Source organism: Diceros bicornis, unplaced genomic scaffold, assembly GCF_020826845.1.
Source record: "Diceros bicornis minor isolate mBicDic1 unplaced genomic scaffold, mDicBic1.mat.cur scaffold_124_ctg1, whole genome shotgun sequence".
NCBI lineage: Eukaryota > Metazoa > Chordata > Mammalia > Perissodactyla > Rhinocerotidae > Diceros > Diceros bicornis.
In genome coordinates this window covers 1032172-1058526 of record NW_026691044.1, presented here as the reverse complement: position 1 = coordinate 1058526, position 26355 = coordinate 1032172, and the positions used below count along the sequence as shown (strand labels likewise).

Below are 26355 nucleotides of genomic sequence, written 5' to 3'. Positions count from 1 at the left end.
CTGAACAAAGTACTTGTTAACCAAACTTTGGTTAAGTTTCTCTCCTTCCTGCAGACCCCTGAACTTTGACCTACCCTCATTCTGAGCCAGCATACAACTTCTCCTAAACAGCCCCTCCTGAAAATAGGCTGACATCAAGATAAAATATTCGTTGATCCGCTATCCCATCACTCCACCCTTTCATTCCCCTTACCCACATCAAGTTCTTTCTAGCCTTGTTTACTCCTCCCTGTAAAAGAAAAACTCCTTTTGCCTAATGCTTGTTGCTAAAGTTGTTGCATCCTCCCTGTTACAATAGTCCCTTTCCTCCACTTTGCAATAATCTCTTCAATAAAGTCTCTCCTTACCTAAATCGGGATACCTTTATGGCGGTGCTTAAACACAACTTCTGACTAAACACGGAGTGAACAATACTCTCATCCAGGGTTGACACCTAAGAAGCCAGGATTTAAAATAATATCACAGTCATCCTGGAAGTCTGGAAGATTGTGTGACGCCCAGGCTGTGCTTTCCTGTGAGAAATCAGAGACTAAAGCTCAGAGAAATCAGAGAATAGTACCAGGCTGAAGAGGGGACAGAAAAGACATAGAAACTCCCTGAACTGATATAGCAGCCTTCAAGCACACATGTATACCAACAGTAAAGGATAAAAATCTAACTAAATAAGGAAGCTTAAGCAAAACTTTAATCAATTAATTGTTATGCCAAACCAGAGGGTTCTCCTAGGTAGCTCGGATAAGAGAAAAACAAAAAGCAAAAGAATAGTCTTAGCAGGGGTGTCAGAGGTTGCACATGGCAAGGGAAAAAGACATTACAGAATTTAGGTCAAGTCACTCAGCATATAAACAAATGACCAAGCAACAGCAATAACTCCTTGGGAAGGTCAGTATCCAGAATTACTGCAATATACTATCTGAAATGTCTAGTTTTCAATGAAATCTAACAAGATATGCAAGGAAACAGGAAAGTGTGACCCATACTCAGGGGGAAAAAAGCAGGCAATAGAAATTGCCTTTGAAGAAGTCCAGATGGTAGACTTAGCAGACAAAGATTTTAAATGACCTATTATAAATATATAGAGAGAGTTTAGGGAAACCATGCTTAAAGAATGAAAAAGATATATAATGATAATGTATCATCATATAGAGAATATCAATGAAGAGACAAAAATTATTTTAAAAAACAAAAGAAAATTCTGGAGTTGAAAAGTACAGTAACTGAAATGAAAACTTTATTAGAGGGGCTCAAAAGCAGATTTGAACTAGTGGAAGAAACAACAAACTTGAAGAGAGATCAATAGAGATTATACAATCTGAAGAACAGAGAGTAAAAACAATGAAGAAAAATTAACACAGCTTCAGAGACATGTGGGATACAATTAAATACACTAACATATATCTAATGGGAATACCAAAAAAAAAAAGAGGAGAGAAAGAAAGGGACAGAAATAATATTTGAAGAAATAATGGCTGAAAACTTCCCTAATTTGATGGAAAACGTTGCTTTACACATTCAAAAAAACGAAATTAATTCCAACTGGATAAATTCAAAGAGATCCATGGTTGAAGTGTTGAAAGATAAAGAGAAAATCTGGAAAGCAACAAGAGGAAAATGACTCATCTCGTACAAGGGAATCCCAATAAGGTTAATATCTGGCTTCTCATCAGAAACAGTGGAGAACCGAAGGCAATGGGATCACATTTTCAAAGTGCAGGAAGTGTCAACCAAGAATCTTATATCCAGTAAAATTATCATTAAAAAATGAGGGCGAAATAAAGGTATTCCCAAGTAAACAAAAACTGAGAGAATTTGTTTCTAGGACATCTTCTTTACAAGAAATACTAAATGAAGTTCTTCAAGCTGAAAGAAATTGGCACAAGACAGTAATTTGAATCAACACACATTAAAAAAAATGTGTCAGTAAAGGTAATTATGTAGGTAATTACAAAAGACAATGTAATTGTATATTTCTTCACCTTTGTCCTTTAGACTAATTTAAGAAGTCTCATAAATCAATGCATATAAAATTGAATAGACTTTTAAACATGTCGTTAGAAGAATAACGTCCCCTTTCCCAAGATGTCCACATCATGATCCCTAAAACCTGTGAATATGTTACCTGACCTGGAGAAAGGGATTTTGCAAGTGTGATTAAGATGAAGGATTTGGAGACAGGAAGATTATCCTGGATTATCCAATGGGCCCAGCCTAATTATATGAGCCCTTAAAAGTAGAGACCCTTTCCCAGTTGAGGTCCATTAGAGGGAATGTGGAAAGAAAGTCTAAGGAATGCGATGTAAAAAAAAAAAAAAAAAATGCGAACGTCTGAGAAGAAAATATTTACTTCTACCCCTAAAGAGAACCACTGGGCATCCATATATCTCAAAAATTCATTGTTTTAAATATTTTTTATGCCTCTGTATGCTAAGGCTGCTTTCAAAGATGGAGGAAGGGAACCATGAGAAAATGTGGGCATTCTCTAGGATCTGGAAAAAGCAAGGCAACTTATTCTGACCTAAAGCCTACAGAAAGGAACACTGCCCTGCCTATGGCTTGATTTTAGATCAATGAGACGTGTCTCAAACATCTTACGTAAAGAACTGTGAGATAAAAATTTATTTTGTTTTAAGCCACTAAGTTCATGGTAATAAGTTATGACAGCAACAGATAACCATTACAAGTGGTGAAATCTAGCTAGTAATTTTTAAACTACCCGAAAAGACTCAGGTAGAACTCAGTTAGACTGAGTGAAACTAGACTCAGCTTCATTCTTGTATTCTTTCAAACATCCAAAGAAAATTCATATCAGTCCTTCTCAAACTCTTCCAAAAAATCAAGTAAAGGCAACACTTCTCAATTCATTCTATGAGCCAGTATTACCCTGATACCAAAATCAGACAAAAATATCACAAGAAAATGTAACTACAGACCAATATCTCTTATGAATACAGATGGAAAAGTCCTCAAGAAAATACTGGCAAACCAAATTCTGCAACATATAAAAATTATATTATACACTATGACCAAGTGCGACTTGTCAGGAATGCAAGGGTGGTTCAACATAAAATCATTCACATTAATAGGAAAAAGGGAAAAGCCACATGATCATCTCAATTGAAGTAGAAAGAACATTTGACAAAATCCAACACCTTTTCATGATAAACACACTCAACAAACTAAGAATAGAAGAGAACTTCTTCAATCTAAAAAAGGGCATCTATATGAAACTCACAGTTAACATCATACTTAATGGTGAAAGACTCAATACTTTTTCCCTAAGATCAGGAACAAAACCAAGTTGTCTGCTCTTGCTACTTCTATTAAAAATTGTCCTGTAAGTTTTAGAAAGAGAAATTAAGCAAGAAAAATAAATAAAGCACATCCATATTGGACTGGAAAAATTACAGCTACCTCTATTTTCAAATTATATATATATTCTAAAGAGTCTATTAAAAAACTACTAGAGAGGACGTCAGGAACATGGTGGAGTGAGCTGTTCCCTGTGTCTCTCCCCTTTGAACTACAACTAAAAGGACATTCATCAACCAGTGGAGGATACCCACACAGCACACCAGGATGCCTGAGAGACCCAAGCAGCTGTACATCTGAAGGTGGATGGACTATCCCCCCAGGAGGTGATGAAGATAGGTGAGCACCCTCTGGACTCCAGGCAGCCTAGTGCACGTGTGTGACTACTTTCCTGGCTGGAGCAATCATAGCACTGCTGTGGCCCCAAGGGTGGGAGCATGCCTCAGCATGACTGTGGAAACAGGTGATGGCAGCCCTGGGCCCCCCATGTGATCACTTCCTCATCTAGTGGGGGAGCCCTCAGGGCCATGCAGTCCACAGAGAGCAGCACAGGCTTGCACTCAGTGGGGAAGCCCCACCCACCAAGCACAAAGGCCAGTGCTACCAGGAGCAGAGGGCGGCTGAGCTGCTACTGAGGAGAACAAGCTCCCAGTTGCCATGAACACCCCTAGTATTGCTGTAGTTCCAAAGGGGGGAAAAGTGTCTCAGCAGGATTGTGAGAATAAGCGGCAATGGCCCTGAGCCCAGTGTGATCACTCGTTCATCTAGTGAGAAAAACCACAACCCCACCATGGTCCCAGGGAGGGGCTTCGGCTCGGTCCCAGAGGGGAGGTCCCACCCACGAAGCACAATGGTTGGTGCAACCTAGGTGTAGAGGGTGGCTGAGATCCCAGTCCGGGTGAACAAACTCCCAGCTGCTGTGAACACCCATGGTACTGCTGCAGCCCCAAAGGGGGAAGCGTGTCTCGATGTCACTGTTGGAGCTGGCGGCAGTAGCCCTGAGCCCCCGTGTGATCACTCTCTCATCTGGTGGAAGAATCTACAATCCCACCTGGTCCCAGGGAGTGGCCTTGGCTCAGTCGTGGAGGGGAAGTCTCGCCCACCAAGCACAATGGCTGGTGTGACCTAGGAGCAGAGGGCGAGGGAGACTGAGATCCCAATCTGGGCAAACAAGCTCCCAGCTGCTGTGAACACCCATAGTACCGCTGTGGCCCTGAAGCAGGGAGCACAGCTCTGTGAGTCTATGGGAGCAAGCGGCAGAAGCCCTGAGCCCCCCATGTGACTACTTCTCCATTTGGTGGGAGATCCCACAGGGCCACTGTGATCCCAAGGAGTGACCCAGGCTCAGACAGCCACACCTGACAGGGATCGCAGCAGTGGGCTCAGACTACACAGCTCCTGCACCCCCTCAAGTGGCAGCAGGTGGAACCTGCATCCAGAAACTATCACTATGCATCAGCACAAATCCACTCCATCAAATGGTTTAAAGAAATATATCAATACTCCTGACCAGAAGGAAAAAGACAAACACCCAGAAATCCACCCTGAGGGCATGGAAATCTATGATCTAAATGACAAAGAATTCAAGACAGCCATCCTAAGATAACTCAACAAGCTACAAGACAATTCTGAAAGACAGTTCAATGAAATCAGGAACCAAATTACTGAACAGAGGGAATTCTTCACAAAAGAGATAAAAACTATAAAGAAAAACCAAACAGAACTGTTAGAGATGAAAAACAAAATGGATGAGATAAAGAAAAGTTTGGAGTCCTTAAACAATGGGGCTGATAATATGGAGGACAGAATTAGCAATCTGGAGGCTAGGAAGACAGAAATGCTTCAGATGGAGGAGGAGAGAACATAGACTAAAAAGAAATGAAGACATTCTCCAAGAAATATTTGACTCAATTAGGAAATGCAACATAAGGATTATAGGTATTCGAGAGGGAGAAGAGAGGGAAAAAGGAGCAGAGAGCTTGTTCAAAGAAATAACAACTGAGAACTTCCCAAACCTGGAGACGGAGCTGGAATTACACGTAAAAGAAGCCAACAGGACTCCTAAGTACACCAATGTAAAAAGACCTTCTCCAAGACATATGTTAGTAAAGCTGGCAAAAGTCAACGATAAAGAAAAAATATTAAGGGCAGCAAGGCAGAAGAGAACAACCTATAAAGGAAGCCCTATGAGGCTTTCAGCAGATTTTTCAACAGAAAGCTTGCAGGCGAGGAGAGAGTGGAATGATATATTCAAAATTTTGAAAGACAAAAACTTTCAGCCAAGAATACTATATCCAGTGAAAATATCCTTCAGATATGATGGAGAAATAAAAACTTTGCCAGATAAACAAAAGCTGAGGGAGTTCATTGCCACAAGACCCGCACCCCCCCCCACAAGTTTGATCAAGAAAGCCCTCGTACCTGAAAAGAAAAGAAGAAAGGGTTTACAAAGCCTTGAGCAAGCAGATAAATAGGCAGACAAAATCCAAAATTGCGGCTCTCTATCAGAACAGATCAGCAAACACTTAATTATAACTCTAAAGATAAAGGAAAACAAAACATCAAAAATAAATATTATCACTTCATTTTAACCACAAATTCACAACACATAATGGGATAAGTTGTGACAACAACAACTTAGAAAGGGAAGAGGAAAGGGACGAAACCTACTTAGACTAAGGAAACAAGAGGCTATCAGGGAATGGACTATCTCATCTACGAGATCTTTTACACAAACTATATGGTAACCACTAAACAAAACATCAGAACAAAGACACAAATGATAAATAAAGAGAAAACCATCATAGACAGCCACCAAACTGAATTAGCAGTCCAAAATTCATGGGATGGGAAACAAGGAAAATACATAACAACTGAAAAACAAGAGATAAAATGGCAGCATTAAGCCCTCATATATCAATAATCACTCTAAATGTAAATGGATTGAATTCCCCTATCAAAAGACACAGTGGCTGGATGGATTGAAAAACCAGACCCAACAATTTGCTGCCTCCAGGAAACACATCTCAGCTCTAAAGACAAATACAGGCTCAGAGTAAAGGAATGGAAGATGATACTCCAAGCTAATGGCAAACAAAAGAAAGCAGGTGTGGCCATACTTATAACAGACAAAGTAGACTTCAAGATAAAAAAGGTAATGAGAGACAAAGAAGGGAAGTATATAATGATAAAAGGGACACTCCACCAAGAAGACATAACACTTATAAATATATATGCACCCACCACAGGAGCACCAAAGTACATAAAGCAGCTATTAACAAACCTAAAAGTAAATATCAACAACAACACAATAATAGTAGCGGACCTTAACACCCACATACATCAATGTATAGATCATCCAGATGGAAAGTCAATAAGGAAATAGTGGACTTAAATGAAAAACTAAACCAGATGGACTTAACAGATATATATAGAGCACTCCATCCAAAAAGAACAGATTACATATTCTTCTCAAGCGCATGGAACATTGTCAAGGATAGACCATATCTTGGGAAACAAGTCAAACCTCTATAAATTTAAGAAGATTGAAATCATAACAGGCATCTTTCCTGACCATAATGCTATGAAACTATAAATCAACTATAAGAAAAAAGCTGGGAAAGTGACAGAGATGTGGAGACTAAACAACATGCTACTGAACAACCAATGGATCATTGAAGAAATTAAAGGAGAAATCAAAGAATATCTGGTGACAGATGAAAATGAAAATACACCATACCAATTCATATGGAATGCAGCAAAAGTGGTCCTGAGAGGAAAATTCATAGCAATACAGGCCCACCTTAGCAAACAAGAAAAATCCCAAAAAAGCAATCCCCAACTACACCTAACAGAATTAGGAAAAGAAGAACAAACAAAGCCCATAGTCAGCAGAAGGAGGGAAATAATAAAAATTAGAGCAGAAATAAACAAAATTGAAACCAAAAAAAACAGGAGAAAGGATCAATGAAACTAAGAGCTGGTTCTTTGAGAAGATAAACAAAATTGACAAACTCTTAGCTAGACTCACCAAGAAAAAAAGAGAGAAGGCTCAAATAAATAAAATTAGAAACGAAAGAGAAGAAATCACAATCACCACAGAAATACAAAGGATTATAAGAGAATACTATGAAAAACTATAGAAAAACTATATTCCAACAAAGTGGACAATCTAGAAGAAATGGATAAATTCTTAGACTCATATAGCCTCCCAAAACTGAATCAAGAAGAGAGAGAGAACCTGAATAGACCAATCATAAGTAAAGAGATTGAAACAGTAATCAAAAATCTCCCAAAAAATAAAAGTCCAGGACCAGATGGCTTCTTTGGAGAATTTTACCAAGTATTCAAAGAAGATTTAATACCTATCCTTCTCAAACTATTCCAAAAAATAGAGGAAGATGGAACATTTCCTAACACATTCTACAAGGCCAACATCACCCTGATACCAAAGCCAGACAAGGACAATACACAGAAGGCAAATTACAGGCCAATACCACTGATGAACATAGATGCAAAAATACTCCACAAAATATTGGCAAACCGAATACAGCAATACATTAGAAAGATCATACACCACGATCAAGAGGGATTTGTACCAGGGACACAGGGATGGTTCAACATCTGCAAATCAATCAATGTGATATACCACATTAACAAAATGAGGAATAAAAACCACATGATCATCTCAATAGATGCAAAGAAAGCATTTGAAAAGATCCAACATCCATTTATGATACAAACTCTCAACAAAATGGGTATCGAAAGAAAGTACCTCAACATGATAAAGGCCATATGTGACAAACCCACAGCCAACATCATACACAATGGGGAAAAACTGAAAGCCATCCCTCTGAGAACAGGAAAAAGATAAGAGTGCCCACTCTCGCCACTGTTATTCAACATAGTGTTGGAAGTTCTGGCCAGAGCAATTAGGCAAGAAAAAGGAATAAAAGGAATCCAAATAGGCAATGAAGAAGTGAAACTCTCACTGTTTGCAGATGACATGATTTTATATAGAGAAAACCCTAAAGAATCCATTAGAAAACTATTAGAAATAATCAACAACTACAGCAAAGTCACAGGGTACAAAATCAACTTACAAAAATCAGTTGCATTTCTATACTCTAATGACGAACTAACAGAAAGAGAACTCAAGAATACAATCCCATTTATAATTGCAACAAAAAGGATAAAATATCTAGGAATAAATTTAACCAAGGAGGTGAAAGACCTATACAATGAAAACTTTATAGTTTTATAAATAATTTTATAAAACTATTATATAAAATTATAAAATAGTTTTATAAATAATGTCTATAAAACTTTATAGTCATTATTGAAAGAAATCAATGGTGACATAAAGAAATGGAAAGATATCCCATGCACATGGATTGGAAGAATAAACATAGTTAAAATGTCCATACTACCTAAAGCAATCTACAGATTCAATGCAATCCTAATCAGAATCCCAATGACATTCTTCACAGAAATAGTACAAAGAATCCTAAAATTCGTATGGGGCAAGAAAAGACCCCGAATAGCTAAAGCAAATCTGAGAAAAAAGAACAAAGCTGGAGGCATCACAATCCCTGACTTCAAAACATACTACAAAGCGATAGTAATCAAAACAGCATGGTACTGGTACAAAAACAGACACACATATCAATGGAACAGAATTGAAACCCCAGAAATAAAATTCACATCTATGGCAGCTAATCTTTGACAAAATAGCAAAGAACGTACAATGGAGAAAAGAAATTCTCTTCAATAAATGATGCTGGGAAAACTGGACAGCCACTTGTAAAAGAATGAAAGTAGACCGTCTGCTTTCGCCATACACAAAAATTAACTCAAAATGGATCAAAGACCTGAAAGTGAGACCTGAAACTATAAAACTCTTGGAGGAAAATGTAGGCAGTACACTATTCATCATTGGTCATAAAGGGATCTTCTTGAATTCCGCGTCTACTCGGACAAGGGAAACAAAAGAAAAAATAAAACAAGTGGGACTTCATCAGACTAAAGAGCATCTGCAAGGCAAACAAAACCAGAATCAAAATGAAAAGATAACATACCAACTGGGAGAAAATATATCTCCGACAAGGGGTTAATCCCCATAATATGTAAAGAACTCACACATCTGAACAACAAAAAACAAATAACCTGATCAAAAAATAGGCAGAGGATATGAACAGACATTTTTCCTAGGAAGATATACAGATGGCCAATAGGCATATGAAAAGATGTTCAACATCACTAATCATCAGGAAAATGCAAACTACACTAAGACATCACCTTACACCCATGAGAATGGCTATAATCACCAAGACAAAAAATAACAAATGTTGGAGAGCATGTGGAAAAAAGGGAACCCTCATTCACTGCTGGTGGGAATGCAAAGTGGTGCGGCCTCTATGGAAAACAGTATGGAGATTCATCAAAAAATTAAAAAGAGAAATACCTTATGATCCAGCTATCCCACGTCTGGGTATTTATCCAAAAAACTTGAAATCAACAATCCAAAAAGACTTATGCACCCCTATGTTCATTGCAGCATTATTCACTACAGCCAAGACGTGGAAGCAACCCAAGTGTCCCTTGAGTAATGACTGAATAAAGAAGATGTGGTATATATATACCATGGAATACTACTCAGCCATAAAAAAAGACAAAATCATCCCATTTGCAACAACATGGATGGACCTAGAGGGTATTATGTTAAGTGAAATAAGCCAGACAGAGAAAGACAAACACTGTATGACCTGTCACATATGTGGAATATGATAACACACAGACAGAGAGAACAGTTTGGTGGTTACCAGGGGGAAAGGAGTTGGCGGGTGGGCACAAAGGGCGAAGGGGTGCATTTATATGGTGACTGACAAATAATAATGTGCAACTGGAATCTCACAATGTTATAAACTATTATGAAATCAACAAAAAATTAAAAAAAAAAATAAAGTAGGCTTTAAAAAAAAGTCACAACAACAAAAAAACTACTAGAACTATTGAACAAATTCATCAAGATTGCAGGATACAAGATCAATATACAAAATTTAATTGTATTTCTCTACACTAACAAAGAGCATTCCTAAAATAAAATTTAAGAAAACAATTCATTTAAAATAGCAACAAAAAAGAATAAAATATTTAGGTATAAATCTAACAAAATAAGTACAAAACCCATATACAGAAAACTACAAAACATTGTTGAGAAAAATTAAGAATATCTAAATAAATGGAAAGACATCCCATGTTTATGGATGAGAAAACTTGTTATTGTTATGATGGCCATACTCCCCAAATTAATCTACTGATTCAAAGCAATCCCTATTAAAATCCCAGCTGATGTCTTTGCAAATTTATTTGGAAAAGAAAAGGACCCAGTACAGACACAACAATACAGAAAAATAATCATAAAGTTGAAAGACTTAGACTTTCCAATATCAGAACTTATGGCAAAGCTACATTAATCAATACAGTGTGGTCTGGGCATAAAGACAGATGTATAGATCTGGAATAGAATTGAGTCCAGAAATAAACCCTTGAATTTATCATCAATTAATTTTTGAAACGGGTATGAAGACAATTCAATGGGGAAAGAATAGTCTTTTCAACAAATGGTACTGGAACAACATGATAGTCACATGCAAAAGAGTGAAATTGAACCTATTAAAATTAATAAAGGGAAACTTCATTTAAAATGGAATCAGGAAGCCCTGTAAGGGGAGTTCTCACACACACACCTTCCATTGCAGCTTACTTTACAATTTGGGGCAGAAAGTGCAACCACTTTACTACTCCAGAAGGAAGAGGGAAGATTTTCTCCCTGCCCAGGAACAGCCCAGCCAATGAGAAGCCATCACCACCCTGAACTCTTACCTTCCTTCAATGAACTTTTATTTAGAACAGCCCCTCCCACCTCCCACCTTTAATCTATAAAGGCAAGCTCTCCTGCTTTGTTCTCTGGACTTGCTTATGGTTCACCATAGTTTGCATTTCCTGAACTGCAATTCCTCTGCTATTCCTGAATAAACTCTTTTTGCTGGTAAAATAACTTGCTAACTTATTTTAAAGTTGACAGACCTCTACCTCACACCATATACAAAGTTACTCCAACTGGATCATAGACCTCAATGCAAAAGAAAGCAAAATCTAAAAACTCTCAGAAGAAGACACTAGAGTAAATCTTCATGAGCTTGGGTCAAGCAAGCTTTCTTAGATATAACACCTGAAGCACAGATGGCAAAAATAGATAAATAAAACCACATCAAAATTAAAATCTAAACTTCTTTGCTGCAAATGATACCATCAAGAAATAAAAAGATATCCCACAGAATGGGAGAAAATATTTGCAAATCATATATCTGATAAGAGACTTACATACAGAATATATAAAGTTTATACAATTCAATAATAAAAAGACAAATAATACAATTAAAAATGGGTAAAGAATTTGAATAGACATCTAAAAAAAGTATACAAATGGCTAACACACATATGAAAAGATCATAAATGTTATTAATGGTCAGAGAAATACAAATCAAAACCACAATGAGATATTACTTCATGCTGACTAGGATGGATGTAATATAAAAGACTGACAATAACAAATGTTGATGAGGAAGTGGAGAAATTGAAACCCTCATGCATTGTTGGGTGAGAATGTAAAATGGTATCCCTACTGCGGAAAACAGTTGGTGGTTTCTTAAAAAGTTAACCATAGAGTTACCAAATGACCCAGCTATTCCACTCCTAGATGTATACCCAAGAGAAATGAAGACATATGTCCACCCAAAAACCTGTTCATGAATTTTCACAATAGCGTTATTCATAACAGCCAAAGTCTGAAAACAACCCAAATGTCCATCATGATGAATAGATTAAAAAAAGATGTTATATACACGTAATGGAATATTATTCAATGATAAGAAGCAATGAAAGACTGACACATGTTACAACATGGATGAACCTTGAAAACATTAGGCTAAGTGAAAGAAGTCAATCACAAAAGACCAAACATTGTATGACTCCACATATATGAAATGTTCAGAATATGCAAATCCGAGGAGACAAAAGAGTAGTGGTTGCTTAGGGTTTGAGGTATGGGCAGCATAAAAAATTAATTACTAAGGGAGTTTCTTTTAGGGGAGACAAAAATATTTTAAAATTAGTTGTGGTTTAGTCAGAATCCTGTGATTAAAAACCAGTGAGGGGGCCGGCCTGGTGGTGTCGTGGTTAAGTTCGCGCACTCCGCTGTGACGGCCTGGGGTGTGCGGGTTCAGATCCCGGGCATGCACTTACACACTGCTCAGCAAGCCATGCTGCAGCAGCGTCCCACATACAAAATAGAGGAAGATGGGCACAGATGCTAGCTCAGGACAAATCTTCCTCAATAAAAAGAGGAAGATTGGCAACAGATGTTAGCTCAGGGCTAATCTTCCTCACCAAAAAGAAAAGAAAAAAAAACACATTTAATTACACACTTTACACGGGTGAATTGGATAGTATACAAATTACATCTCAAAGCTATTTTTAAACGGAATAAGCTGCTGCTTCCAGAACTGGTTAAGGATCTTTGAGTAAAAGAGAGAGAGATCAACTCTGTCTAAACTAAGCAAAAAAAAATGTTGGAAAAAACTGGGGCATTTTACTGAAACGAAGAATAGAATGCATAACCAAGGCTTCACTGAGCAACCACAGCATCCCTGAACTCGTTTATGGACTCCACCTACGTTCATGCACAGCATAACGACGTTTCAGTCAATGAGGGACATATACGATGGCGGTCCCATAAGATGAGTACCACATAGCCTAGGTGTGTAGTAGGCTACACCATCTAGGGTTGTGTAAGTACACTCTACGATGTTTGCACAACGAAATCGCCTAATGACGCACTTCTCAGAACATATCCCAGTTGTTAATTAGCACATGACTGTATTTAAAAGAGAAAACAACTTGTCTAGGACAGCGTTGTCTTGAGTTTGCTGTCATATGTAGCTGAACCTAGCTCTAAGTAAACATGCATTTTATTAAATGAAGAAAACTCACTTCTCTTTTTAGCTTGCTAAGGGTTTTATCAGGAATAATTGTTAAATTTTACAAAATGCTTCTTACATATGGTTTTCTTTATTACCTTAACTTAGTGAATTTCTTAACGACTGTATTCTTGTCAAATCTGAATCCGTTGTTTATTTCTTCTTACTCTTCCTCATTGCGAAGCTTCCTCCTATTATTTCTATGATACCCTTGTTATGAGTTTATTTTCCTGGAACTTTATCTACCGGAATTTTTTGAGTCCTGCAATAAGGTCCAATCTTCCAGAGAGGATTTTCATTCGCCTCTGTCAACTAAAAAGCCAGGGCTACTTTACAATAAATTCTGAAGTTTGGGGTATTCAGCCATCCACTTTTTTTGAAATCCAGATCTATAGGCACATTAGGGACAGCTTACATTTAGATCTGCTTAGGGAAAAATATTCCCCCCTCCACCTACAACCAATGGTTGTAAATGGCATGTTTCACTGACGGTGTTAAAAAACAAAATTTAACCGAGTAAATTTGAAGCTCTAATTGGCTTTACTAAATGATTCATGGAACAAGCACTGTCCCATCTAGCAAGTAAAAGTGTGCTGCAAGGAGTTGTACAAAATGGAAGGTTTTTATAGGCAAAGGGAGGGTGAGGTAAGGAAGTTATTAGCAAAAGAAAAGAAAGGATTGTTTCAGGCCAGGACATCTTTTGAGAGGAAGGGAACAGTGGGAGTTTTATCACACAGATTACCTCACTAGTGCTGATCAGAAAATTTCAGATTGACTACTTAAAATCACATTCTTGGGAGATGTTTAAAACTGAAATTATATCTTGGTTTGCTGTCCTGGAGGCAAATTACTCCATTTTGGGCCTGTTAGTTCTTTTCTAACAACAGCGTGAAATTTTTTATTTGTTTATTTATATATGAATATTTGTTTAGCTTTTCTATTTCATTAAGTTGACTTTATGCAGAAGTTTCCAATCTAATGGCTTATTGTGTTTGAGCCCTAGGCTTTGTCTTCTGTTCCTCGCAGAATAAAGACCCATTTGAAATGAAGCTCTGGGCGAACAGATATCGAGAGGCTTCTGTGTTCACTTACCCATCAGGATTTGTTCTGATCTCTTTTTGGTCTTCAGAATTTTCCACATTTTTTTGCCTTCTCCTCTGCTATGTTTGTAAAACGTGCTTTTAATGTTTATCCAACACCTTAAGAGATTTGTTCTTGCCCACTTTCTATTCATTTCCTAGACAATATAAATATTTTTCACTGGTTTTTGAACTTTATATAAAGCTCAACATTGTGATTGTAAGAATTCTGTTGCTGGTGGAGGTGTAGTTCATCCAGTTTCGTGGCTGTATAATAGTCCAATGTACAGTTATATAAAAACATTTATTTTTTTATATTGCACATGAATATTTTGATGTGGAGAGTTGTAGAGTATTTCAAAAAAAAGGTTGCTATGAAAAATTTTTTACACATATATCCTCCAGCATATGTGCATGCATTTCCTAAGTGGATATTCATAGGAGTTGAATTTTTAGATGTGTGTACATCTTCTGTGTTGGCAGATTGCTTACTGACGTGGATGTACCAATTTCTATTCCCACCAGCAGTGAATGAGAGTTTCTGTTGCTCCACATTTTCACCAGCATTTGATTGTGTCACAGATTTTTTAACGTTGCTAATTTGGGGGGTGTGTAATAATATCTCGTTATCACTCTAACTGGCGTTCCCTGATTGGTAATGTGGTTGAGTATCTTTTCTTCCATTGTCTCCTCTGCTTTTTTTTCTTCTGTTAATTGCATGTTTCAGTATCTTGCCCATTTTTCTATTGGATTATCTGAGGTTTTTTTTTTCAACACAGGTTTTCTTTATCTCTTAAAACTCACTAGGAAGGACACAAACTAGGCTGGGTTGGAAAGTTTTCTTTTCCTCTAGATATGTATTAGCTGACACTTCTAGGAAATATGCACAAAGGGAAAAATAAGGAGCTATCTGAGGAGCACAAACAGGAAAATTCTCAAGGAAAAAGAAAATATTAAAATTACGATGTAAAGAAGATAGATGAAGAAGTGTTATCACATATCTGGCAGCTCACATGGAAAGAAAAAAATAAAAGAAGAGGAGAGGAAATCATGATTAAGACTCCCCTAGAATTAAAAAAGGAAAAAGATGATCTAAGCCTACGGAATGAAAGTTTTCCTCACAAAACAAATAGGATAGATAAGGGGAAAAAAAATACAGTTTTTTAAGATCAGAAGCAAAGAGACAGCAAAAGAAATCAAAAGAAACAAATTATCTATAAAGGAACACAAAGTGACTCTGGATACAAGATGACAATGGGGCGATATTCTCAAAGTGCTGAAGGAAAAAATATTTGAACCTAAAATTCTAACGTCCATTTAAACTTTCTTTAGATGCAAAAACAAGATAAAGTGGGTCTTCAGACATACTAGACCCAATTTAAAAATGGTTTTCAAGAAAAAAGTCAAAAGAATCCAGGAGGAAATACTATGGAATCTCTTATCATGGTGATATAGTTATTCATATTAAGTAAATTTAAGAGGCATACATCAATAAGGAGAACAAAAATATAGATCTTTAAAGCATAGATGCATATCTGTGACTATATGTTAAATACATTAGACTGGCTGCCCATGGTGGAGGGAGGGGTCGGTGTAAGAATGGGAATGCAGGATGAAGAGGAAAAAAATACACAAAAATAAATAAAACAAGAACCAAGTTGCGTACACTGTTGAGGCTGATGTGCCATGATTTGTGTACCTGCAGTCCCCCCCCGACCAAAAAACTGAAGCAAAAATGTTACAATAGAACCACAAACAGCAAACAAGGAGACTTTGAATTACACAGTTATAGTTAGAGAATTTGTCACATTATTTTCAGAAACAGATGAAGCTGAACCCAAAATAGGGAAAGACAGAAAAGACTTAACTAAATCAAGAATTATGAGTTAATAGATATAAACAGTCTGCATATAAACAATGCATGTTTTCCAAGCATTCAAAACCACCACAAAAATTTTGACTATATTGAAATTAACATTTCAGTTCAATAAAGAACGCCATATACAAAGTTAACCGTTCCAGACAGGAAATGGCATTTCGAATGTCTATGCCCAACAATTAATTAATATCAGGAACATAAGAGGTTCTGCTGATAATATACAACAAACCGAAAATCTAACAGAAAAATGAGCAAAGGCCATAAATAGCCAACAAACAATAAAAGGAAATTCAAATGACTTAAAAATAGGAAAAGATGTACTCGGCCTCACAGATAATTAGAGAATAATTGAAACAATGGCATAGCACTTTCACCCTTAAGTTTGGCGAGAATATTATTAAGTAATTCCAAAGATTGTCAGACGTGGGAAAGCAGAATCCTTCATGCTCTGTTGAGAGGAGGCCAAACTGGTGAGCCATCTGAAGAGCACTGTGGAGCATTTCAGGGAAAGTATGTAGGCATGCACACAGTGAGTCAATAAGCCCCCCCGAGCATATGAGTCAGAGAAACTATAAACAGATTCATTAGGGTACAGGGATGAGGCTGTTCCTCTCTGCACTGTTTAAGGTAAACGGGAGCTGAAGCAGCTAAGGTGAACTTCACTTGGGAAACGGGAAAGTCAAAGATGATAGATGTATAAAGTAGAAAATCATACAGGAGTCACAAGCAATGTAATACACACACACACGCGCACACACACAGACAGACACCATTAGGGATATAATTCAAAATGCAGAACCGTAGCCTGCTCTCACCTGCTTCTGGTCTATCTCGCTCAATCCCCTCCTCTCAAAACTACTAGATGGGTTGGTCTAGAATTTCAGTTCTTGATTAATATGGGTTTTTTTTTTCTTTTTTTTAGAGTGGGGTTAATCACGAAAAAATTGTTCATCTTTTTTACTTACCTTTATTTTCGATATTTCCTTTGGATCTTGTGGCAAAAAGAGGTTGTGTAGATCAAAGTTACAAATGATGAGATTCTGGACTAAGAAAGTGGTATTGTAAGGACTAAAACCCCTCTCTGGCTGGTCATGGAATTTCAGGGTCGCTGGAGTATCAGAAATGAAACATTTCAAAGGATTATCAGTTCAGCATTATTTGACGCCTGTTCTGCCCAAACTAGCACATCATGAGGAGCAGCACAGATTGCTACCCACACAGAAAATGAACAGAGCCATTCTCATGACCACCCCCATTCTTAGGTAAAACTAATCTTGCCCCACCCAGTATTGCCATAAAATACCAGGACCAGCTGCTTCTCATAACCAATGCTTCTTAGCATAGAACTTTTTAATGTGTGTCATTATGTAGTAGTAATCCTTTCAGAGCAGAAGATGAAGACTGTGAATGCAAGAGTCTGAGCATCTGCGTTAGTTTTGCCACGGTGAATCCAGCACCGAAGTCAGTAGTGCAGCTTTAACTAAACCAAAAATATTAACCAATTCAGTTGTTGCTGCTTTTAAAATTAGTTATTTGGTCACTTGTTCAGTCTGTATACTCTTCACGTGGGAATAGATATTTTTGCCACACTCACCTGATTTAGCCACCTTTATCTCTTTTATTCTAGTACACATTATTAATCCCATCAACCAATCATCAACTGGAGGAGATAGAAATGGATAAGGCAAGTAAATATTGTTTTGATAGAGAAAGAAACATTTAATCTTGGTATTTACCAATTTAGGCATGGTAAATTTTAGCACGGTAAAAATAATTAAAAAATAAATTAGTGTACTATATGAGCATGCTAAGTGACAATTGTATGTGAACAGTTTTGCAGGCTGAGCTCTTTTATGGATCGCTATGTGGTTAAACCAGAAGCATCTTTGTACTTCAAGAGGGCTCCCCATCTTATCCCTGTTAATTCAAGAGTTCTGTCTTTGAGACTAGCATTCACACATTTTTTTAAAGGAAATTTACATATTCTGAAGCTGTAACACCTCCCAGCTTTTGTCCCACAACCACACACAGGCAATACTCTCAAAAACACCAAAATTCTGTTCCTTTGTGGAACATGTTGGACTATATCCCTTGTCCAGTGTCACATTTCCCTTGTAATAGATTTAAAGCACAAACCCAGCTCATTCCAGGCAGTTCCCGGTATCATCACTGTCTAGGCATACAAGATTTGTGTCTGATCTCCCAGTTTTCTGGACGTGCAGTAACTTCCCTCCTTTCCCAAAACTGTTCTGGAAGAAACTTCCCTAAGTGAAGTAAATCACTTTCTTCTCAGTCTAAACTTCACACTCATCAAGTCTTAGAAGCCATCAGAAAACGTCACTGGAAATGTCCCAGTTGAAAACAATCACATTTTCTGACCCTGACTTCTCAGTATCTGGGTTGCCTTATCATCACTTCTCACATTCTAGGAATCCACAAATCACAATGAATCTGCTGCCTGCCTGGCTGACTCTTTACCAGCACATAGGTCACCAGCTTGGTCTCAGCAATGGTTACCACGTGTCAGTGGTGGTATAATGGCTCCCCTCAGTATCCACCAATTTGCCTATATCTCTCAAACAGTTGGAGTTTCCTTTTTTAATTAAAATGCCATAAATTCTCTCTATTCAACATTTTATGTCCAACCCTTTCTATTACACACACACAGACACATAATTTAGAGAAATACGTATGTACATACAAGTAAGTACGTAATCATGAGTGCATTTCCATATTTATAGTCAAAAAAATCCTAAATCATTTAATTCAACTCTACTTATATTGTGTGTATATAACTTCCTCTATCACATTTCAGGCAAGAGATCATTAAATCTCTTCTTAAATATCCTCAAAGATATAGAATTGGTTATCATTCAAAATTCTGACAACTGCAACCCTATAGAGTTAATTCCCATAATAAATTACTCTTTCTCTATATAACATGTACCCATTGGTTCTAGTTTTCCCTTCCGGAACCACACAATGTATTTAATCCACCATATGATTAATGACATGCAGTTTTTCATGGCTACTTTTTATGCGCATTTTAGTTTCCAAGACAAACTAAGGACAAATTAAAAGAAAAAATATTTGAACAAAAACTGGCCGGCCACCAAGCCAAGGTTCCTTGCTTTATGATTATTTGACTAATAATGATATGGGAATAAATTTGTGAAAAACTTATGATGGCACCAGTGGAACTATTTCTAGTACCAAAACAGCAGGAAGCCATTGAAAAGAGGATAAACATTCTAGCAGCTTCCTGAAAAATGTCTGAAAAAATGAAATCTAATAAGACAAATCCTTAAAAAGAAGAAAAACTTGAAAATAAAAGTTACTAACAGTAGGAAGCAACATGTAAAGACAGATGTGACTTCCGTTTTGCTTCAAAAGAGCATTTAAAAGTTACCTAACTCCTTAGATAACAAGAGTTCTAAGAAAGCTGGATTGAAAGCCGTGACAGAGGTTCTCACAAAATAAATTGCTAAATTATTCTTTTTCCCAAGAGAATGAGTAGTAGAAAGAAGAATATCATGTTTCCTTATATCGCCTGGGGATACATATCTTAGTGACATTTTAAAAACAGGTTTTGGTATAACATTTAAAAGAGGAACATTGTATCAAGGGTAGCAGCAGGGAATAGGGAGGTGAATTATAACTGCGACTCCATGACTTTTTCCCACTGGGGCTACTTTTACCTCAACTCTTAGTTATTCAAATAGACCTAATTGTGCTCTCAACTTTGAATTTTAGTGTACTAAAAAATGAACGAATAAAAGATGATTGGTGATGTCTTATGAAAAGAACAAAACTTAAAGGCTCAGAATAAAAATATATTTGGTCTGGCAACAACACAGTTGATAGAAAAAACCCCAAAGTATTATATAAACATTATTCCAACATCTCAGTGCTTAGTTCTGTGGATGGATTGTTTTATTTTCTCTTTTCCTTCAATTCTTTACGGTTCCCTCCACCATCATCCTGGGCCAGGAAAGCTGATTTTGTCCCATAGAATAACCAAATCTACTCTGTCTATCAAGAGTCCCAGACATATATCCAACAATTCCAAGAACAATACTGTTTACCAATATTCAGATCTTTTAACTCATTTTAACTAATATTATTTGAGCAGCTATGTGCCAGACAATTTAATTGTTGCTGGAGATATGAAAATCAATAAATATGACCACTACCCAACAATAGGCAAATATTTATTCAAACAATTATCAAGACATTTAAAATTCATCAGACAATTTTACAATATTCTGCCTCATTTTAGTTCTGCAAACATACTGTGTGTGTGTGTATGTATGCGTGTGGGTACATGATCTCAAGACATATATGATCCTCAGCTCCACCATTTATGACTTGAGACTTGTTATGTCTCCTAGAAACTCATTTCATTCTCTCTAAAACAGAATAGTCATGATTCCCCGTGAGTTGTTGGGGAAGCACATGAGATAATCAATATACACATTGCCTAGGCCATAAGAAATACTCAATAAACATTAATTATATTTTGACTATTATTAAATAGAGTTATTTAAATGAATAAAATGTCCTGGAATCATATAATTTTAGAGTTCACATATTTCAACAGTTTCTTCATAGTGTTCAGATAAACTGGTTACTCTAGGTAACGAATCATTGACAACTCCAAAAACATAACCCAGGATTCTTTATCTCAAGATCTTTTTATTTATATTTTTATTTAGTCCTTTTACTTAAACCTTACCTCCTTACCTCTTCCTTCTCTAGGGTACTTGTATATTTTAAAGTAGATTATCTACAACTTAGGCTACATAGATAAATTGTTCAAGTTTTTATAAACATTTTTAGCAGAAGCAGGACAAGAATTCAGATCCTGACTCCTCATTAACTGCTTTTTTGTAGATACTACAGGCTCTAAGTAACCACCTACCTACCGAAGTAAGTACATATATATATACACACTACCATAGCAATGAGAACTGTGTTGCGGTGTGAATAGAATTTATGTTAAGATTTCTAAAAACATACACACTTTTGTTTTCCAGTTATTGTGGCAAAGACACGGACATAAAACGTCATTGCCTATTAGTGACTTTTACTTAATACATGAAGGAAATGTCTCTTCTCCAGGGTGAGTATTTCACTATCACTACCAATATGGGTAAAATTATCACACTTTCCCTTAGGTGTGACCATTCCGAGGTAATATTCTAACGGCGCCATATATTCTTGTAAGATATACGCTTTCAGGAAAAAAGTACTGTGGCAACCTGGAGAAAGATTGCCTGGGAACGTTAGGTCAAGAGAAGATCGTGACGCTCGAGCAGCAAGAAGCCAGCACTGGCGGGGCCTTCCTGAAACCCTCAGTCGCCTTCACCACACACGTGAAATGGGTTTTTGCTCTTAAGCAAGCCCCCTACTTCCCCCTCCTCTCGATCACATCGCCAGAGCTTTGCTTCAGACGCTCGTCACGTCCTGGTTAGCGTATTACAGGCATCAACCTACTTCGGTCTCTCCACCCGGCAGACCAGCCTTCATCATTTTGTCTCTGCAACACGATGTTTAAAACCCCCAAATCAAGTCACTCTGCTCCCCACTGGCCTCTCCTTTATTCTCCAGCCACTCAGCTCTGCTTTCTCAAACAAATATCTATTCTTTTACTTTGTGTGTGTTTTAAAGATCACTGTCTATGATCTTCTCAAGAAGAAAAAATATCATCCTCTTTCCCTACTCCTTTAATCCAGTTGCATTGTACCTGTCTTCTCCACCAAAGTTCCTCAAGGACTGTAGGTCAACCTTGTATCCTCCTCTACATCCCAAACTCTGGCATAGTACCTGACACGCAATGTGCACTCAAGGAATGCTTGTTGAATGAATGATCGAATTGAATAATACGCTATATTTTGTATACTACAGAATAAAACTGTTATAACATGCGCTAAGTATATGAGTATTAAATATGGGGTTTTTTTCTGGATGAGTTGGTGTATTATCTTCTCTCTTCAAACTGTGATATGGCTGTGGAACTATGTGCATAATGACTCAGAAATAATGGAAAGTGGCAAGAGAGGACAATTGCTCCTGCCTTGGGTTAGACTGAAGCATAGATGACTGTCTAGATTCTTTTATCTAAGGATCATTTGAAAGGAAAGTAATATGTAATTTTTAAATTAATTCTATATGTTTTTAATATTCAGAGAAGAAACTAGCCTCTTAAAACATAAAAAGCATTACCTATCAGAAACCAAACAATAACAACAAAAAATGGGAAATATAAAACTTCAGTAAAGCATGGCTTTCACCCCTGAATGCTGCTTAATAAATGCTGCCTAAGATCTTAGTTATCAATTATCTTTGCTTCAGTCTCCATTGGTTCATTCCTTTATTCAATAAACATCTATTAAAAGATAAGAGTAGAAATTTGGTAAGAGCTTAAGTTCAAGCTTGTAGTTTGCATCTCACTTCCCACCCTCTCACTTAAGGCGAGACTCAAGGTGTCATAATTCCAACACATGAAGTATTTCTCAAAAAGAGTGGGTCAGGGGCGGGAGGGAGAGAGGAGCTAGTCACTTGACCTGAGATCTTAAAGTAAGGATGTCAGTAACAGAAAAAAACAGACCAGGAAGGGAAGATGGCAGAATGCTAGAAATAACTAACCCACTTCATAAATACTTGCAAAATGTATGAATTAACTCTGAACTTGAAGCTTCCACACACATAACCTCAGGGGGGAAAAAAGTCGTGAGAATGGTACCAAGGAAAATACGACATTTTTCACTATCATCGGCAAGAACTGACTTCTCAGCCACTAGAACTGTCCAAAGAATAGAGAAGATCCTGGATGAAAAATGTGAGAGAGGACTCCACTTAGAAAACCCAAGTCAGCCCACCAAAGACCCTATCCTCTTCAAAGATAAATCTGCACATTTCAACTTTTCATTCATGCAACATTTTTAAAAATAATTTTATTATGTACCAATCACTATATTCACCAGAGGGGATACAAATATTCACAACAGACATAACTTTTGCCCTCATGATGCTTACAGTAGAGTAATGGAAAAATATAAATTCATCAGTTAGCCAAAAACAAATATAAGATTACATTCTGTTGTTGTTAATTGAACACATATTTAGTGAAGATACAATCAGCAGTTTGATGGATCAAACATAGAAAGTGGACTCAGTTAAATAGAGAAAACTTTTCATTTATTTAAAATAATTAGTTAAATGCCTACTATATGTCAGGCACATCAATGGATCTGGTGGAAAGAGAAAAAGAGTGTGTGTAAAACATAGTCCCTAGTCCTTCAAGAAGCATATGGCTTAATGGGGGAAACAAGTATGTAATCAAATAGATATCAACACAAACATATACAATATGATGTAACAGTAGAAATACATAATAATCATTTGTACATATATCTATTATATGCACATATAATCAGAACACAGAGAAGGAAATGATTATTACTTTAAGATACTATTATTTTGACATGTTTAAATTCACTATGAGAGAAAGCTGATACTAGCTCCGACTCTGCCAAAACTTCTGGGCTGCATGCATTTCTTATTCTTACCTTCGTCCCTCACTGTAACCTCAGTCCTTCCCACTAATCCACTTTTGACAAAAGTATATAATCTCACCTCAAACCAGATAATTCTCCATCTGAGACCAAACCCTAATCCTTAGCCCTGCCAAAAAATTAATCCGATTTAACCTCCACTAATTTGGCCATCCCTTTTACATCAGTCCCACCAGTACCCAGGGCTACCACTTCTGTATACTAAATCAAAGTCCTATAAACCTGTCCTCTCCTGCTGTAGTTAGCTTTTGGAAATGTACGTTGAGTCCATTCATTACACAAATACTCATGGAGTACCTACAATCAATTGAGCTTGGAAAGTAGTACAAAGGTGAGCGAAATAAAACTCCTATCCTCAATAATTTTCCATTCTAGTGAAACAGACTCTCAAAAAGGGTTAATTTCAGTAGCGCGTTAAAATCATATAACATTGATAATATACAAGGACAGAAAGGAGTACCTAACTCAAATTAGGAGAGATGAGGAGACAGGAAGACCTTCATCAATGGGGTGACCATGAGTCCCATATTCCCCTGAGCAGTGCTGGTTTACACTTGTCTTGACATAGCTTTTTAATAGTGTCTCATTTCACTTTAAAACTTTTCCTGCCTCAGATGAAAATCAATATTCATAAAGTGGTTATACCTTAATGTTATAAAGAAAAATGGGGTGAAACCAAGTGAAGTCAGAGAAGGATTCCAAAGATGTGTAAATGTGTACCATGTGTAAATCATGGAGGTAGGGAAGTATGAAACGAGTAGTTGCAAGAAAATCAATGTGACTAGAATGTGGCATTCAAAGATTGGCAGCGTGTGAAGCCAGCAGGTAAAAAGGAACTACCTAAAAGGGAACTGAGCCTCATCCTTCAAGTAATGGGGAGGCTTGAAGGGTTTCAAACAGACAAATGATGAGGTGAGATGCGACACCATTTGCACTTCGAAAACTCAGTCTGTTGGACAAACAGAGGAGGATTGAAGTGGTGATTTTGAAGCAACGTGATGCAGAATAACCATTAACATATAGGTTTTGGAATCAGATCAATCCAGGTTTAAATTACCCTCTGATTTAAATCCTGATATTGCCACTTAGTAGCTTTGTTAACAAGCACAGACTCCAGCATCAGACAGTCGGGTCTGAAATTTAGTTCAGATACTTAGCAACTCTATGACCTTTAGGAAGCTACTTAACCTTACTGTGCCTCAGTTTCATTACCTACATAATAAGGAAAATAATGCTTCTTACCTCACAGTATTTTAATTAAGGTTAAATATGTTAATACAGATACTTTCCTTAGAACAGCGCCTGAAACAGGGTAACCAACTTCTGTTCACATATATTTTGCTCAAGACTTATTCACAATGAAATACGTATTTGTTGAAAAATTTTATGACTATTGTAAGTTAAAAGTTTGATGACATAATATTTATAGAGGATCTAAGACATAGCTTAGTAGCAAAAAGAAAAGAAAAATTAGTTACTGTTCCAATGCCCAAGAGGAGCTCTGCTCTACCTACAACAAAAGGATGGATGGCAAAGATACTCTTTTAGATGTCAGAAGCATTTTTCCATTTTGTTAGCATGATCCCCTCAAAGAAAAACGTCTTGAAGAATTACAAGAAGAGATCTTCACTGAAATGATGTCTTCAGAATTACATAGAGCAAATTATCTCCAGCCTGTTAGTTAATAGCAACAACAAGATGTTAGAATGTACTTACCACATATGTGTCATGAGTGGCACATTATGACTTTTCCAAATTTGTTTCAAATTTTGCAAATTTTTAAGTACTGGGTTATTTTTGATCTCAGAGCAATTAAATTACAGAAATATACATCCTTATATTTAAAGTAGCTGCTTGAGAAATTATAAGTTTAAGTGCAAAGGCACATATACATTGGATACTGTTGGTGCCCCACACCACACACTGCAGGACCAGCTCTACCTTCAGCTATAGCTGTGATGGACAGTTCTTGCACATACTGCAGGCTCCCCTCCTCAAGCTCCCAAAGTGTCCTACTCTAAAGGCACAGTCCATAAGTGCGGTAAACATACATCTCCAGGAGCAACCTTCAGTCAGTGAAAGATGGGTGTCAGTAGGTGGATGTCCCAGCCTCATATTCATTGGAGGGACTGTTCTGAGATTCATTCTACATAGTTCCCCAAAGGGTCCCCAGTAAGACTGAGCCCAGTTGCCTAGAGTTATAACCAGTTCAAGAACCCACTTTTGATTGGGTTTCCCTCCATCCCTGTCTCACTCCCCCCACTGTTTCACTCCAGCATTCTGAGATCACCACCCAAATAAATACTCTGTGCCTAAATCAAAATCTAAGAATCTTCTTTTGGGAGAACTCAATCTATGACAAGGATCCTATTACTTTAAATGTTCAATCTGATCATCTTTGTAATTCTTGATAAGTTGAGGGGATAATCACATCAGTTGGTCTCCATGTTAATAATTCTAAACTGTTTTCA

The 26355-nt window shown here is 37.1% G+C and overlaps 1 pseudogene; it reads right to left on the bottom strand.

Moving 5' to 3' along the window:
• The window catches only part of LOC131402540 (uncharacterized), a 236576-nt pseudogene that overhangs the window by 47697 nt on the left and 162524 nt on the right, over positions 1 to 26355 (bottom strand).